This window comes from Chiloscyllium plagiosum, unplaced genomic scaffold (genome assembly GCF_037043375.1).
Source record: "Chiloscyllium plagiosum isolate Xiang-an unplaced genomic scaffold, Cpla_swu_hap1 HiC_scaffold_11, whole genome shotgun sequence".
Taxonomy (NCBI): Eukaryota; Metazoa; Chordata; class Chondrichthyes; order Orectolobiformes; family Hemiscylliidae; genus Chiloscyllium; species Chiloscyllium plagiosum.
In genome coordinates, this window is record NW_028270149.1 from 52106129 (window position 1) to 52123552 (window position 17424).

At 39.7% G+C, this 17424-nt stretch overlaps 1 protein-coding gene across 2 annotated transcripts in view; it reads left to right on the forward strand.

The window, feature by feature from the left end:
* Positions 1 to 17424, forward strand: part of sash3 (SAM and SH3 domain containing 3) — a 66459-nt gene that overhangs the window by 708 nt on the left and 48327 nt on the right. The gene's annotated exons all lie outside the window — the stretch shown is intronic.

Sequence of the window (17424 nt, forward strand, 5' to 3'; positions counted from 1 at the left end):
TGCAACCGTGTAATTTTCCAAAACGTAAAAAAATCTCAAGTGCTAACCTAGATTATGAATTATGGTAGCAGGGTTGAAACCATAATGTTCTGAGTCAGAGATCAGTATCACTGATAATTGCAAAGAAAAAGCATTTCATATATGCAAATCTTTCACAGTAACTGAGTTCTGAATTCAAGTTTTTGTTTAAATGGGAAAGCACTTGTTACTGAATTACTCGGTTTAAAATGAGGTGTTGCACAAAATGGAAATCACCTGCTGAAGACTTTTCAAAAACAAGCAACAAATCATCCGTTAACCTTCCTGAGTCAATATTAACTTATGATTTAAGATTGATAACTTCCCTTAAAGTATGAGACACATCTGAATATTAAAAAGACCAAAATACTTGTAGTTATCTCGTATCTTTTAAAGCCACTGTAGGTCTCAAAGCACTTTACCACTAATGAAGTACTGAAATATAGTCACTGTTATAATGTAGGAAATGCAGCAGCCAAATTACATACTGTAAGTTCCAACAAACAGGAATGTGATCATGACCAGATAATATGTTTTTGTGATGTTGATTGAGGGATAACACTGGAGAAAATTCCCCTGGTATTCTTTGAAATAATGCAAGGGGATCTTTTATGTCCACCGGAGGGAGCAGGACCTTGGTTTAATCATATCCAAAAACCAGAACCTCCAAAAACATAGTAACCCCTCAGGCTCTTGTTTTGAACACCCAAGAAAATGACCAGCAGAAGAGCTGTGGGACCTGAGTTAAATATGCAAAACACGCCCTGATGACATTAGTTTGCCCTACACTCAGAGGCCTGAGTTTATGTAAGTATTATAATCGCTTTCCTGAGAAGTCAAGGCTGCCAGAAGAAGGATTGTGATTCAGAAGGTAATTTTTGACTTTCTTTTGGGCCAAGTATAAATGGTACAGCTCTAGTCTCCACCAGAAAACCTTAGCCTCCCTTACCCTGAAGTTTCACAGAAAGTGCAATGGAAGGCCATGCAATAAAATAGTTAATTTCTGCAGGAAGTCTCTGTTATCATCTACTAATGTATGTGGATGATCCATAGTATTCCTGATGAAAAATGTGTACATTCAGGACATTTTTTTGAGACTTTCCACATACCTCCATGAAAATTATGGCAGGCAATCAAGAGAACTCACACAGATATCTGTGCCCTGAGTCTCAAATTTCACACTTACTGAGGAGAACTGACTAATTGATTTGATAAAATTAATACGATTTCATAAAGCTTATGAAAGAGAAAAGGCTTGAAGTTTGAATGTGAGTGAAAAAAGCAATAGATGGCTGTGGTGATCAGGAAAGCTCAGGGGTCCAGAGAAGGCTGCCAACAACAGTGTACTTTCTGAAATGGGGTATTGCCAAGGCTTCATTGATTAGAAGAGGGGGAAATGGAGGGAGTGCGACAGAAGCTTGGACTTGCCCTGTTTGGTCCTGCTTCCCCTTGGCTTCAGAAGGAGAGTTTTTAAAAACTTTCCTCAGATGACTATGCTGGCTTCCCATTACCTTCTCCTGGAGAAAGTGTCACCAGACTACCATGCACATCATTTTGAAGAGGTTGGACATATTATAGGGCTCCCACTAGAGATTAGCACAAGCTTCATCTGCAGCCTAAACTAATGACATGAAAATGAAAAATCCATGAGAATGGAGTGGGAAATTTAGTTGCTCCATTTTAACTCAGCTCCCACTACTTTCCTGCTGTCTGGGGAGTGTTAATTTCCCCCATGTTGTTCTGTGTTTTGTTTAAAATTAGAGATCTTATAATTTCATAGTTGTACTATGTATATTAAAATCATATTTTAAAAAAATGTCCCCATGAATCTTCCTCGTTGTGTCTTGGTATTAATGCGTGCTTCCATACTACATCAATTTCCAGATAACGATTTGGTTTGATAGCAGCCATCCTCTAAGTCACAGTTCCTTGGAATTATGGTATGGAACTATGAAATCATTCAGTTAAAGAAGATGAACAAAATTAACTTCACAGAAGTGTTTCCAATGTTTGGAGACTATTTTCCTTTTGTCATAAAAGTTTCAAGTTATTTTTGCAAAGTGACAGCATAAGTCAGTTTTACAAATGCAGACACAGTACAGAATATCAGATACTTGGAAGATGTGGCCAATATTTCCAAATATGTTCTCCACATGGATGATTTTTCCTGATACCAATACCATTTCATAAATGTCCACCTTTTTGTGTTCTATTTACTTTCTAACCTACATATGAGATACACATTAGACAAAGGCAGAAATACAATTACAGAGAATGGATTACTGTGAATTATCATAGTAATCTGAATGAAGAGAATCTCACCTGACCAGTCTATCCAGTGGATTCAAATTCACATCTCAGAAAAATAAGAATTGTTTCATATTTCATTCCTAATTCAACATTTCTTTGGATGAGGTCAGTAATCTCATTGAGATCACAAGAAGAGTGAATTACTTTTGCCAAAAAAACACAACTCACTTTCATTCTTTTTAACTAATCTGGATTGGAATTCTCCTTCCTCTGAAATGGATACCCTGTGAATTGGAGATCAACCCCTATTCCACATCTATATTCTTCCTTTCCCTGACATTCCCAGGCTGGCCAGGGCTTACCAGCCTTGCCCCAGAAAGAGCCCAGATTTACCTTTGAATCAAGGTTCCATCAGTGCCTCCTCTTACAATCCCCAGTGGTAGTCAGCACTCCTGGTGGTGCAGCTGAACAAGGGAGTTTCCAGCACTCTTCTTGGCCAGCTGCTCTCAGCAGTGAGACTTCCTCTTCGAAAAGGCTTGAAGAGGGCTGGAAACCTGCCTCAAGTCAATTAAGGATGCAACAATTGCTAAATTACCACAGCAAAGCAGAGACTGGCACACCACTAACATTTATGTTGATGTATCCAGACCATACACCCAATGTAAAATTCGATCCTGAAAGGGCTGTTTCCCTTGGGCTGTCTAACTATTCTTTGTGTTGACCATCCATTTCATGAAGAAGTACCTCAGCAAATTGATCCAAGATTTGCCCTTTAGAATCTGAATCTGTGCTTCATTATTCTACAGTCAAAGTTGTCTTGAAGTAGCTTTCAGATTTGCCTTTTCTGTAGTTTTTACTATTATCCCCTCCAAGTTGCATGAGTGCACATCTGCAAAACATTCAGAAATTAAGCATTATGCAGGGAATATTTAGTGCACAAGCAGCATTCTCTTTAAGATGCCCACGTATGTGGCTGTGCTTCATCCAGCACAAAAAGCTAGTTGCACACAACCAGCAAAATTTGAACGATAATTTCCACACACTACTTCATTTGATCTACTCCCTAGTTCTCATCTATATGCTGCACCTATAATATGCTGGTGTCATCATCCAAAAATGCAGCATTAGTTTTCCATATGTATATTCACAGTCTCTGGTTCTACTCCCCTTCCACCACCCAATCAGATAGCTTGTCCAACATCTAGTGAAGGCCATGTTGAAATTCTGTCCAATTAAACACCAAAAGACAATGTAGTCTTCTGTTTTCAAAGACTTTGTTCCATCTCTGTTGACTCAATCCTCTTTCTGCTAATTCTCTGAAGCTGAACCAGATTGTTTGAAACATTTACAGGTGGCATCAAGGGAAGTTTCCTAACATTGCTAAAATCCTTATCCATGCTTTTGTTACCTCTAGACTTGACCTCTAGGTGACCTCCATTGACCTTGGCAAATTTGAGGTTATTAAATCCTCAGCTGTCCATTTTTGAACTCTCACCAAATCCTACAATCCCATCAGCATACCACCTTGAAAGCTTTCATTCTTAATTTCAAATCCATCCATAGTCTCACTCCTCCATATCTCTGTGACCTACTCCAGCCTTACAGTACCACTGCTGCAGCTACAGCTCCATCTCCAATCCCACCACCACCATTGAAATTTCAACGCTTCATGAATTCTGGTCTTTTGAGCATTCCCAAATCCACTCACCTCACTTTTGGTGGTTGTGAAGAAAAATAAAAACATTCTATTTATTTCTCTCACCTTTTCCCTTTTGGTTACCCTTTGAAAAGAATGTTGCAACGTCAGCCAACTACACCCAACTAAACTCTCAGCCTACAGAACAACCTTCACTGGATGCCAATGGTTTGGATTCAGTCAAAAATCACATGAATTCATGTCCATATCTTTGAGTTTTCAATCATCTTAAATCAACTATTCCATCTTTTTATTTGATTGTGTGTGTGTGTCTGTCTGACTGACTGACTGACTGACTGAATGGTGAAAATCATCCCTGGATACTTGAGTAAACCATACCTTGGAGATAGTGAGGACTGCAGATGCTGGAAAATCAGTCAATAAAATGCAGAACTGGAAAAGGCACAGCAGGTCAAGCAGCATTAGAGGAGTAGGACTGTCAACATTTCAGGCAGAACCCTTCATCAGAACTGGGAAGCGGGAAGGGGCTGAGAAATAAATCAGGGGAGTGGGTTGGCTTGTGAAAAAGGTAGGTGAGATGGCGATCGGTGAATGCAGGTAGTAGCTGCTAGAGATTGTCAGTGGGAAGGGTGGGGCAGATAGGTGGAAAGGAAGATGACAGGTTAGGTCAGGTCAAGGTCAGGTCAGGTTAAATTACGATTAATGTGCATCTGTGTGAATGCACAAAATCTGGCAAATAACATTGGTGAGTTGCAGCAGATTGCTGTGTGGAAACTGGCTGTAAAGGTAACCTGACTCAAAGAAGGCTACAAAAACAGAAATTGCTGGAGGAACCCACCAACTCTGGCAGCATCTGTGCAGGGAAAGCAGACTTAACATTTTAAGTCCTGTAAGCCTGCTTCAGAACACAGAATCACAGATTTGAAATGTTAACCCTGCTGCCAAACCTACTGAGTTTCTCCAGCAATTTCTGTTTTGTTTCATGTTTCCCACATCCGCAGTCCTTTGCTTTATCTTAAAAGAGCAACCTGAGTATCAATGTTCCTGGACTGAAGTTATTCAGGAAAGATAGAAAAAGAAGGAAGAGGGAAAGAGTTAGCAGAGTGATTGCATAGAGATTATCGTGCTGGCCTAGAGGGGTGAAGGATTGAATCTTTGGCTAGAGCTAAGGACCAAAAAAATGCAATTCCATTCTTTGGTATAGTGTACAGGCTATCAACTAGTACAAGGAAATTACACAAAGTTGCATGAATTGTAATGTGGTAATTTACTTACATGAATATAGACTGGGATAATAGTAATGTAAAGGGCAGAGAGAGGCAAGAATCACTATTGTGTGACCAAAAGAATTCAGGACTTTTCACTAATTCAGGAATCGGTGATCTTTTTAAAAGCCTCATTGGTTTCACTATCAGCAGTGACTCTCCCTAACTTTCTTTCACTGAAAAGAAACAAAGTGAATTTAACTACATAGACATTTCAATTTGTTCACAATTATTTCATTTGCACAGGTCTGCAACATCAGTTTATGGTTTTTAGTTTGCATTTAAATATTCTGATTAGGTGCAGTATGCATGCATATATATTGCTGCAGGATACAATCTGAATCGACCACAATATGTAGCATGAACATTTCTAATGTGAAAAATAAAAGAGAATTTAATGTTTATTTTTGATGGAATTCAATACCGACAAATGATTTATATTTACCTTTGAAAGTTGCCCATCAAGAGATGCTCTTAACTTGAACTCTTAATACACCTGATTTACCACATTGTTTTACACAAAGCAATCCAACAGAAGACTAAGGGAAATGGGAGGAAATCTGAATAACTGTTTAGCTTTAATACCAATAAAAATGATTTGTATTTGCATTGTATTCAGAGAAGGAGACAGAAACGAGATTGTTTATTTGAAATTGTTTGTCAGCTGAAGGGACTCAAAGGACAGGAGAACAGGCGTGTCGGCCTCTGTAGTTGTCCAACAGGTTGGAGGTTCTCTTTGTTTAGAGGAGAGCAGATTAGTGGATTGAATGTGCTGAATGATCATGTGATAGAGGGAACCATTCAATGGGGGGACCCAGAAGTAGTGGTAGTAGGGGACAGCATAGTCACGGGATTGACACTTCTTTGCAGCAAAGAGTCCAGCCAGCTGTGTTGTTTGCCTGGTGCCAAGATTCACGATACCTCCTCTAAACTGGAGAAGAACTTGCAGTGGGAGGCCAAAGATCCAGTTGTTGTGGCCCATATCGGCACAATGACATAGGTGGAACTCGGAAGGAGGTTCTGTATAGACAGTATGAGGAGTTAGGCAGCAAATCATGAAGCAAAACTTCAAAGGTAATAATCTCTAGTTTATTACCTGAGCCAAATGCAACATGGCATAGAGGAAACAAGGTTAGAGATATGAATGCCTGGCTGAAAGACTAGTCTGGGGGGAACTGGGTACTAGTTCATGGTGCCCTTGGCGCCAATACTGGAGAAAGTGAGATCTATACTATTGGGAGGGTCTATACCTGAACCATACTGGGACTGGTGTTCTTGCCAACAGCATAACCAAGGAAGTAGAGTAGATTTTTAACGAAATAGTGGGTGCAAGGGCCAAAATTTGGAAAGTTGTAAAGGGATGTAACTAATCAATATGTGGGGAAAAGGCAACAGAGGAAGGAATTAATGAGGGAAATGATAAACAGACAATGATAAGAAAGGTCAGAGTATACAGATCTAAAAGCAATTCAGCAAATAAGTCCAGAGGTTACAAAAATAATATATGGGCAAAACTTAAGGCACTGTATTTGAATGCATTCAAATGTGCTTTAACATTCAAAACACAACCGATGAACTAGTAATATAAATTGAGATAAATAAACATGATTTAATGGCCATAACTGAGACATGGCTGCAGGATGACTGAGATTGAGACCTGAATATTAAAGGATGTATGACATTTAGGAAACATAGGAAGCTAGGAAAGGGTGCAAGAGTGATTCTGTTAATTAAAGACAATATTACCACAATATAGAAGGATAACCTAAATTCAGGAAACCAGGACAGAGAAGCAGTCTGGGTAGAGATGAGGAATGATAAAGGCAAGAGGTCACCTGTGGGAGTTATCTCCTCATAATAACCACGTAGTGGAACATGATATCGAGAGAGGAATAAAGAGGCTTGTCAAAACAGTACTGCCATTATCTTGAGGGATTTTAATTTACATATAGACTGGTAAAAATCAGATGGGAAAAGGTAGTCTAGATTAGGATCCATTGAATGTTTTCAGTACAGTTTCTTAGACCAGCATGTTATGGCACCAAATAGAGAACAGGATTTTCTAGACCTGGTTTTGACCAACAAGGTAGAATTAATTGCTGACCTCATAATAAAAGCACCCCTATGTAAAAGGTGACCAGTTCACTAGGTTGTGTATCATACATAGATAGCTTTATGCCTAAACTGTTTCTGAAGCTTGGCTGCTATGAACTGTTATTCTGAGGTTTGCTCTTCCTGTAAATGTACACAGAAATAAATAAATACCCACTAAACTTAGTCTAAAAGATCCACCTGTAAAATATACTGTCTAGACTGAGCACCAAATGGCAGTAGTCTTTGTTGTTTTGCATATTGTTATTTTCCAATTCAGAATTGGTCACAGAACCACGGCACAGTGAGAAGTCTTTCAGGACAGAAGGGGGATAAAATTTAAAAAGAGAGATTTTCAACACTGAATGTTTTCACGTCTTATACCAGCAATGAGTTTTCTCTCAAAATCGCATTCTGGTCAGATCTTGGCCTTGCCTGGAAGTAGTGCTGTTTCACATTTGAGAGCAGAATTCCTCCTTTGTGTTATTGCAACAGCTCTGTAGTTGAGATTGGAAGGTAATATTAACCTGTTCTATATCATATCACAGGAACTTTCTCTTCAAAATAAAAACTTAAAATTGTGAGTTTTACTCAAAAACAACTCAACAAGATAGCTATTTATCAATATTATAATACTTGCTTTGAGGTTCTTGCACAAACAATGTACATTATTAGTATGAGTAAGAAGCCTCTACTCTCGTATTTGCTCATGATTCATATGCAAAAATATCACTGCTCCAACTGTCAGAACACTGCAACCCTATGAGTGACAACACTTGTTTTTCCCCCAATTCAAGTCACATTAAAGGAAGTAAAGCAAGTCAAGAATCTGTTAGACCATAGCTAACTAGCAATAAAACAAGCTTCTATTCAATTGCATTTTAATTTATATCATTGCAAATTAAAGAAATTATGAAGCAGTTTCTGTGAAAATTGAAAATAGGGCGTCTGGCAGGAAGTGGTTAACCTCTTCATCAGACAATTATACTTCTGCCTGCAAGCTTCTTTGCTAAAGTGAAGTGTGAATCAAAGTACTGCGAGTTACACTTGCATCAATAAAAACTTGCACATATACTTAAATAAAATGTCTCCAAATGTCCATACTGGAATTAATTTCTCGATTCAACTAAGGTTCTTTAAATGCTAATTTCAGAGAATTGCATTTTGTGCAGATGATTTGAATTGAAATAAAGAACAAACTGGAAAAACAGAAATTGCATGTATGTCATCAATCACACTTCTCAAGCTATGTGCATTCAAACTGCAGTTCATTGCTTGTACAAAATTAGGGTTCTCTGTAAAAACAGTAAATCAGTTGATTAAGCAGTTTCTTTAACATTAATATGTTCCAGTTAAACCAAGATAATAAGTAGTTATAATGTCCATAATTGTTTATAGAGACATTTTCCAACCTCAGGTGGGCTGTGGGCGGGAAGAGGTCAAAATAGAGAGGAAAATAGAAATGGAGATCAAATCCACAATGAGGGAAGGTATAACAAAGGGCAAGTGAAACTACCTTTCTCACAATTGGAATAAATAATGTGGAGGTGCCGGTGTTGGACTGGGGTGTACAAAGTTAAAAATCACACAACACCAGGTTATAGTCCAACAGGTTTATTTGGAAGCTCTAGCTTTTGGAATGCTGCTTCTTCGTAAGGTGGTTGTTTTGAGCAGGAGTGCTGAAATAGATATCCTGCGCAGCCTCTTAGTTAAAAGGTAAAGTATTACACAAAAGACACAAGAGAAGAAAATGAAATCTGCCAGTTTTTCCAACCACTAATCGGCTATTGGGACATTATATGATGGCTTAATAGGGAAATTAATAGGTCATAACACTACTGTCTGGTTCGGGCAGTCAACCTTTCCATCACTTGGTGTCTTGCTTGATCATGAACTGTTACCAACACTTGACACTTGATGCTGTTGGGAAGGATGAGTTGCCTCACCCCTCACCTTGTCATGAATCGGCTGATGGAGGACTCCATCCTGCTCCTTGAATCTCTTCCAGCAACCCAGCAGTTTCAGTGTCCGTTTGGACACTCACTCGATGGTGTGCAGATGGTGGATGTTCGGCTGATACCCACATAAATCAATTGAGATAAATGGTAATAGTGACATTACACCTGGCTTTACTTGTTGAACATATTTTGAATCTCATTCATAAGTGTATTGGTGCAGTCCACTGACTCATAGTCTGAATGTCATAGGGAATCAGGGTCAGAATTCTGCCTTTGACTGAAGCATGGCATCAGCTATAGTCCCTTTCAGTTGAACAAAGGTGAATTCTCTGTTATGGTCAGCCTTCAAATTAAGGGCATCAGCGTTTACACTTTTTTGGCTAACGTGTATTAAATCAGCAATCAAAACTATGCTAGTTCAGTGGCCTATTGGGCCTGTTTTGCTCCTATTTTAGTAGACATTTGAAAGTAGCTAAGTGGTTTGTTGTCTGTAAACACTTCAAATTCTGGACTGGTCAGAATGTCTTTGAACTTCCGGGAAATAGCTTACTTCAAAGCTGGTAGTTCGTGTTTCATATTGAAGTAATTCTCCATATAAAGACATATGATAAGACATGCTTCTGCTTGAGGGTGAACATGTTGAAGTCTAATTTACTGTGATGCTCAATGGTATATAACGCCTCATAAACCTTTTCCTAACCATTGCTTCAGCATTCCTTAGCAAATTGTAGAGTGGGGTGACCACCTGTGCATAGCCTTGAACAACCCACTGAACCAGGAAACCATGTAGTTTCCTTCCCATCTGCGGTTCAGACCACCCCTCCACCTTTTGGATTTCTCATCATCAAGAGTAATGCCTTCTTTAAGTATCAAAGTGCCCAAGATACTGTACTTTTATCTGAAAAAAGTTGACACTTCTCTGGTTTGACTTCCATGTTAAAACTGAATCAAGCTTGCTCACGTGTTGAGTCTTGCAACGGTCTCCTTAAATGTTGAATTGAAGATAATTAATATAGAGATAATATAAACAAAGGACTGAAAATTAAGGTGCCAAAAGGTTTATCAATCTCACGCATGAAGGTGACAGGGACTTTGCACAGCTCAAACTGCATTCTTCTGCATTGTAAAGTTCAAGATTCACCTTTTCAAAGTCTTGTTCAGTGATTAGTAGCTGGTTATAATCATGGGCCAAATCAAGATTACAGAAATACTTCATGTATTTGAGAAGTTGCAACACTTTCTCAATCCTAGGCAAGGGTAAACATCCTTATAGACTTTTGCATTGAGGTTCCAGTAATCAAGACAGCTATTCAGTTTTTCAACTTTCTTCCTCACAAGGACTGTGGGGGAGGTATGCAGACTTTATGACCGTCAGATGTCACTTTGCACCAAAGAATCCTGCAGGTAGTCCTGGACCTCTTCCCAGCAATGCTATTGGACATGGCAGTAAGGAATCTTTACTGGATGGTCATCTGCAGTCACAATCCTGAGGTTTACCAGGTCACATTATCTATGTCATTATTGCCTTTACTGGAAGTTGCCCATACTTTATGGGAATACAAACAAGCTGCCTCCTTGAGGTCGCCTCCAACTCGCCAACATCCATCCTTGAAATGAGATTCAAGGTAACTCCTCCAGTAAGGCCACATCAGTGATAGTGGCAGGTTTAAAGGACATCTATAGGCATTCTAATTGGAGGTAAGCATCTTCGGCATTGACACTGGTGACCTGCATGGGTACCCTGTCCTTTTCTCCCAGTGTTACACAAAGTGAGAACTCTGCTACATTTGACACTGTGGCCAGGCTGATGTTGATCAGTTGGGGATAACGGACATAAGCGTTTGATAACAGTCATGATGCAGGCAGGCAAAAAAACAGCCTGAAAAGTTCAAGGGTCCTGTGCAGGCTCTGGGGTTCTTTGAACAACTATACCTTTTCCCAATATTTCCAAATAAGCTCTCCCACATGTATATCAATCATGAATGCTACCTGCTCACTCTAATCCCTTTAGTGCGTGAAATTTGCCATCTTTACCTGTTCTGGCCTACTTGTGACTCCAGACCAATAGCAATGTGGTTAGCTCTTACTTGCACTCTGGGCAGTTAGAGTTGGGCAATGAATGTTGGCTCGGCAGCTCCACCCACATCCTGTGAAAGAATTTTTAAAAACTCATTTTGAAGCAACTGGACACCATCACCAGCTGTGTTCATCAGTCCAATCTTCAATTACTGATCTTTGGGTGTTTCTGAACTTCACTGAATCTGTCCAGCTTCCTACTCATCGGCAAGTAGGATATCCGATCATGAGAAGGCACATGGAGAGCCTCTATCTCGGTTTGCAAGAAAAGTCCACTTCATTCTGCTGCTACAAGAGCCTCCAATGGTCCCATAAGAGTTTCAGCCTCCCTCATGAATATTGCCAGTTTTGACTCCTCCATCACTACTCTCAGCTTGGCACCTTTCAACCTCATCAGCCATGACTCAATGCCCATGCTTTGGAATCTTGCCAACTGTGCCAGAAACGTAATAAGTGATTTGAATACATTAATACCCAAACAGCATGAAGCAGGGATTCTTTTTTTCCGCTGGCATCAGAACATTGCAAACATGAAAAGAAAAAAAGTTTACATGGAATGAAGCCAATAGTTTACACTGGGGTAAGGAATCCTTTGACTATGTCAGTCTTCTTTCCCTGTGCTGAAAATGTGTTGCTGGAACAGCGCAGCAAGTCAGGCAGCATCCAGGGAACAAGAGAATCGACGTTTCGGGCATAAGCCTTTCCTGAAGAAGGGCTTATGCCCGAAACGTCGATTCTCCTGTTCCCTGGATGCTGCCTGACCTGCTGCGCTATTACAGCAACACATTTTCAGCTCTGATCTCCAGCATCTGCAGACCTCACTTTCTCCTTCTTTCCCTGTGGCCTCCTTACCCCAACAGCGCCTTCTTTTTTCAGAGAAAATCCTTTTGAGCCCTCCAGCTGCCCTCTCTCACTGTCACCACTTGCTGCTTGGGGTCCTGGCACGACTGTTCATACTCGCATGCTCAGTACTCTCCCCTACAATCACCACCTGCTGCTCCAAGTTCCATTAAACACGATAGAAACCAACAACTATTAACTCGCTTGCTTCTCCTGACCTAAAGGTATTTTTTTAAAAATGCCCAAAGCATTCAAAAAGTTGTCATGCATATCAAATATTGTTTTATCTCAAAAGGTGGAATTTTACAGGAATTTGAGTAAGATTTGCAGCAGAATCAGACAAGAAATCTGGTGAGCCCCTTTCAATGTCAGGAGTAACTCATTTCATCTTTTCCCAAGCTGTGTGGCATGTTTCCTGTTAGGCAGCACTAAGTTGCCAAAAAATATTAAGAGGGATTATTGCTTGTTAAACAGCTTTTTGACAGCAAATCTTGCCTCATTAATATACAGCTTTCTATCTTACCCAACTCACCAAACAAGCTAGATTTCAAGAAAACTCAACATGTATTCAAAGCGGGTACCTGGCAGATTCAGCTTGCCACTTGCTCTGAAGATCCACATGTGAGACACTGGGCATCACCAAGTCAGGGCATATTCCATGAGACTCTGAGATGGTACATCCCGTGTCCATAGGTAGTGGCATCTACTGTGCCAGCTTCAAAGAACCCTCACGGCCCATCTCTTATCTAGTTACAAGGCACTACTACACTTCAATGTTGCACAAATTGTGTTGAACCAACAATCATCAAAAAACTGCTGATGCAAAGACACTCTGTGCTCAGGGACACAAACACAGCTCATGGACTGGATCAAGCTACATTTCTGGCTCATTGCTTGCCTTGTCAGCACTCACTCACTCTGAACCTTTCTAAATGTTCACAGAAGGCTTGCTTTGACTTCTTGCACTTTACTCCCTCAGCCAGCGATACCAGGTTTTGCCTTGCCATTCAATGCAGACACATAGCAAGAGATCTTGCTGTAGTTTTCACGGCCCCAATCAAATCAAGGAGATTAGCCTTTGCTCAGGGGGTCCTGGCAGTGTAAGTCAAGAGCACCATCCAATTTCAGTCCAGCGACTTGGATGCAGTAAGCCAACCGTGCAGCATGGCCAGAGTCATGATACTTGCCATGCAAGGATGAGAGGTTGAATGTTGGGCAGCCATCACCCATCTTTACTTTAAGATGTAGCAAGAGGATTCACTAGGCCTCACGAAACTTACACTTTAAAAGACTTAACACAATTCCCGACATAGGGCTGAATCTTAAGCTTTTTGGTTATGCTTCTGCTGCAAAGTACTCCCTGCATAAAAAGAAAGTAGTGCATTTATTTAGTACCATTCACAGTCACTAGCCACATCCTCATGTGCTCCTCGTATGTTCACCTAAAGATGCAGACTGGACCTTGGTTTAATCGCACATCTGATAGATGGCACACCTGACAGTGCAGCATTCCCTCAGCACTGAACTGTCAGTTTTGATTTTTGTACTCATGGCCTAGAATGTGTTTAGAATCCATAACCTTTCGATGCAGTAGTGACAGTGCTGCCAACAGAGCCACAGTGACATGAATGCCATTGCAAAAAATGCAAGTGAAAATTTGTGAAAAATATTTATAAATATCCTTGTAGAGACACCTGTGTGGATGCACACTTCTATTGAGCCACAACTCTAAGTGACTTTCTGGGAACAAATTGGACATCTGTACTTGGAACTAGTTTGGTATTGATTCAGAGATATCCAGTGACGAACCATTACTAATGTTTTTCAGCTGAGGCAACAGATCAACATCCAGTTCCAGCTCACTCTGAAACCTTCTACTGTCTGTCTTATTACAGATAACTCCCTCATCTGTGAGGGTTAACTGAAAATAGATCAGAAATTGAGCAGAACTCATTCAAACAGTAACAAAGCCAAAGCTTGCTTTGTGAGCAATGTATTGTTTCATGAGTTCTTTTATTTGCTGAAAATCTCCAGAAAGTCTCTTGATCACTCAGAATTAGGAAGACAGCAAACCAACTAACACAATTAAGCAGGCATATTGGTGTTTCCATATTTATCAAGATTAACTTGTGAAATAGTTTGCTTTCGATATACAGTACAACCTCAATTATCCGAACATCGATTATCAAAATTTCGGATTATCCAAACAAGATCTCAAGATCCCGATGCTTAGGTAAACTGTGTTATCCTGACATTCAATTATCCAAACAAAATATTCCCCACCCGTGTCATTCAGATAATCGAGGTTGTTCTGTATTTGTTACATTTTCAACTTCTTATTGTCCACCTGCACCCTTATCACATTCCATGTGCTGCTAAAACCATTATTCATTATCCCCTTATCAAACAAAACCCCATTCTGATCCCCTTCTGGCTTGCATTCCATTCATTGCTCTCTGTAAAATTACATTAATCTGAAACTCAGTTTTTCGTATCCTAAGACAAATTCCACTTTTTTGCTGCCCTTGTCTTTGCCAAACATTAATTATGCCTAGTGCTCCCAATTATTGCTAATACCCTCTGTTTAAATCCATCACGGAGTTGTCCTCCTTGTCCCAATAATCTCTTCCATATCTGCAACAGCATTGCACATCCACCCCCCTCTCCTGCTTTATGTGCATGACAACTCACGATGCTGTAGAGCTGCTGCTCATGATGAAAGTTGCTGCCCCCATCCTCTTTAACTACAGGAAATGGCAGGGTCTGCATGTTCTCGTGTGGTAGAGGAAAACCACTTCCTGGTAAAGCAAGAAGAGTGCCTTGGTGTTAACAGGATATCATTTATTGCATCTTAGCTTCACGTTATAGGTCACATTGATATGATGGGCATTGTTATAGAAACTTTGAGAAGGACCATGTGCTCGGTCTAACTCATTTGCGATCCTGACCTGTTCTGCCCACAGCTCCTTATGACATCACCTCCAATGCTGGTCGTGGCGCCGTACCTCAGAATTAACACTTTCAGACCCATTTACAAAAGCCACTATCCCCAAATGCTCTTTTCTCTGACTCCAACTGCTTATATCCCCTTCTCCTTTTGCTCCACAACTGGATTATGAATTTTCAGCTACATCAGCCCTATACTCTGGGATTTCCTCCCTAACTATCTCTGCATCTAGACATCTATGTCCTGTGAACATCTTTAAATACCGGAGACCCCACTTGTTTTTTATTCATTCATGGAATGTGGGCACTGCTGGCAGTGCCAGCTGCCAGTCCCCACTTGCCCTCGAGAAAGTGGTGGGAAGCTGCTGCCTTAAACTACTGCAGTCCATTCGGTGAACGTAGACCCACTTCCATCTTCTTTAACCAAACATTTATTATGAATTTACTCTGTCTCATTTAAAAATAATGGCTAAGAAGTACAAAGTTACTTTTTCTATACTAAACATGACAAACACAAATCTCTAAATACGCAGCCAGGAGCTTTGCACGCATGAGACAAAAGAGGAAGTAGCACCTTCAGGGTTTGGATATACATGGCTGGGTCCTTAGTGTTAGCACCCCCACAATTCTCTATATTTATTTGCAGCTGACATTTCTTTAAAGAAATGTCTCAAAATGTTTGCAGAACAACTTTTCATATTAGTCCAAAACAGAAAATATGGGTATGATTTACATGAAATCAAACACCTTTAAAACATGGCTGATATTCATTGATTTTTGCCAAATATGATGCTTCTCAAATGTTTTATTTTGTACAGAATCTCGAAACAGTAAAATTAAATCTGAAATTTTTCAAATCCTTTATTTCCAAAACCTTTCATTTCCTACATTTCTGGTTTCAGTCAGGTGAAAAACATGGTTTCAGACACATTAAAAACAGTTTAATTAACAATTATTTCACAGTAAAAACAAACATACAGTATTTTTGCTGCTGTCGTCTTTGAGTATGTACATTGATATGGTTACACAGAGGCGATTATAGCTGATCATACCTCTCAGGTGTGGAGAGACATTACTTCTCAGGATATAGCAGCCTGACCATGTGCTCTGTCGACAATCTCACAGAATTCATCAGGATCACTTTCCCATTATTTTCCTTTAATTATAACTATATTCATATATTTTATTTTTTCAAGGTCTTTCAAAATACACTGGATCATTATTTTTATAATCTAGAGAGAGAAGTAGAGCATGCTGAAATATATAAACAGAGCCAACGATGTGTGTTAAGGGATCTGGTTGTTGTTTGTCCATACTGATAAATGCTTGCAGAAAACATTTTTGCAATACAAAACTTGATTTTCTCCCTCATAATACGACAGAATTTATGCACTTATTTTTCGAAACAATTAGAAATTGGAGGTAAATTTTAGAAGCTTTTGGGGGTGTAGTATTATTTTAAAATGATCAAACATTAGAATTAAATAAGAGATGGAGGAAGTACATTTTGTTAAGTTCCCTTTGAAAAGAAAGAAAGCGGCTTACATTTTTTTGGTTTTGTACCTGTTATATTATTCGTGAAGAGTTTGGAAGCAGCCGTTATGTTGATCTGGGAGCTATTTTCACTGTTGTACTGTGGTGAGTGATAATAGTCTGGATCTTCTGAGGAGTGATAATTATGGTCTGATTGCTGGTTTCTCATTAGTCCTCCTAACTTGACACAACCGTGCATTTCTTCAGAGACCCAGTCTCTTAAAGAAACACACAGCGTATTGTGCCTCAAGGAACCCTGTCTGAGTGGAATCGAGCTGGGAGAAGACTGAGGCATGCCCTTTTTCACAAAAAGACTCATGAAGATGCTAATTTTACAAATGGCCAGCTTTCAGTAAAATCCAAGAAAATGGCAGCAAAGTTGATGCAGTAAAACAGCTAAAGAGGATTGCACACCAGGCAGAGCAAAGGATGTGGAAAAGCTGTGCATAAGCATACGTTCACCAAATCGAAGGAAATGTCACTGATACAGATCAAACTATAGGGTTTCTGGGGAGGATCGTTCCAACTTGGGATAAAGATATTATTCAGTGCAAAGAAACAGATGATAAATGATGACCCAATCAGAGACATAGCACCAGGATACATGAGAAGTCAAAGGAACTAAACATCCATTATATGGAAGCTGATGAAAAGTTTGCTATCACAATGGACATAAGGCTGAATCCTACTTTTTTGACTAAGTTCAGTTGCAGCAAGTTCTTTGGAAGGTGTTTTGCTTTGAGTCCAAGTAAGATTTCTTGCTAAACTCGCCTTATTAACAACCTACCTC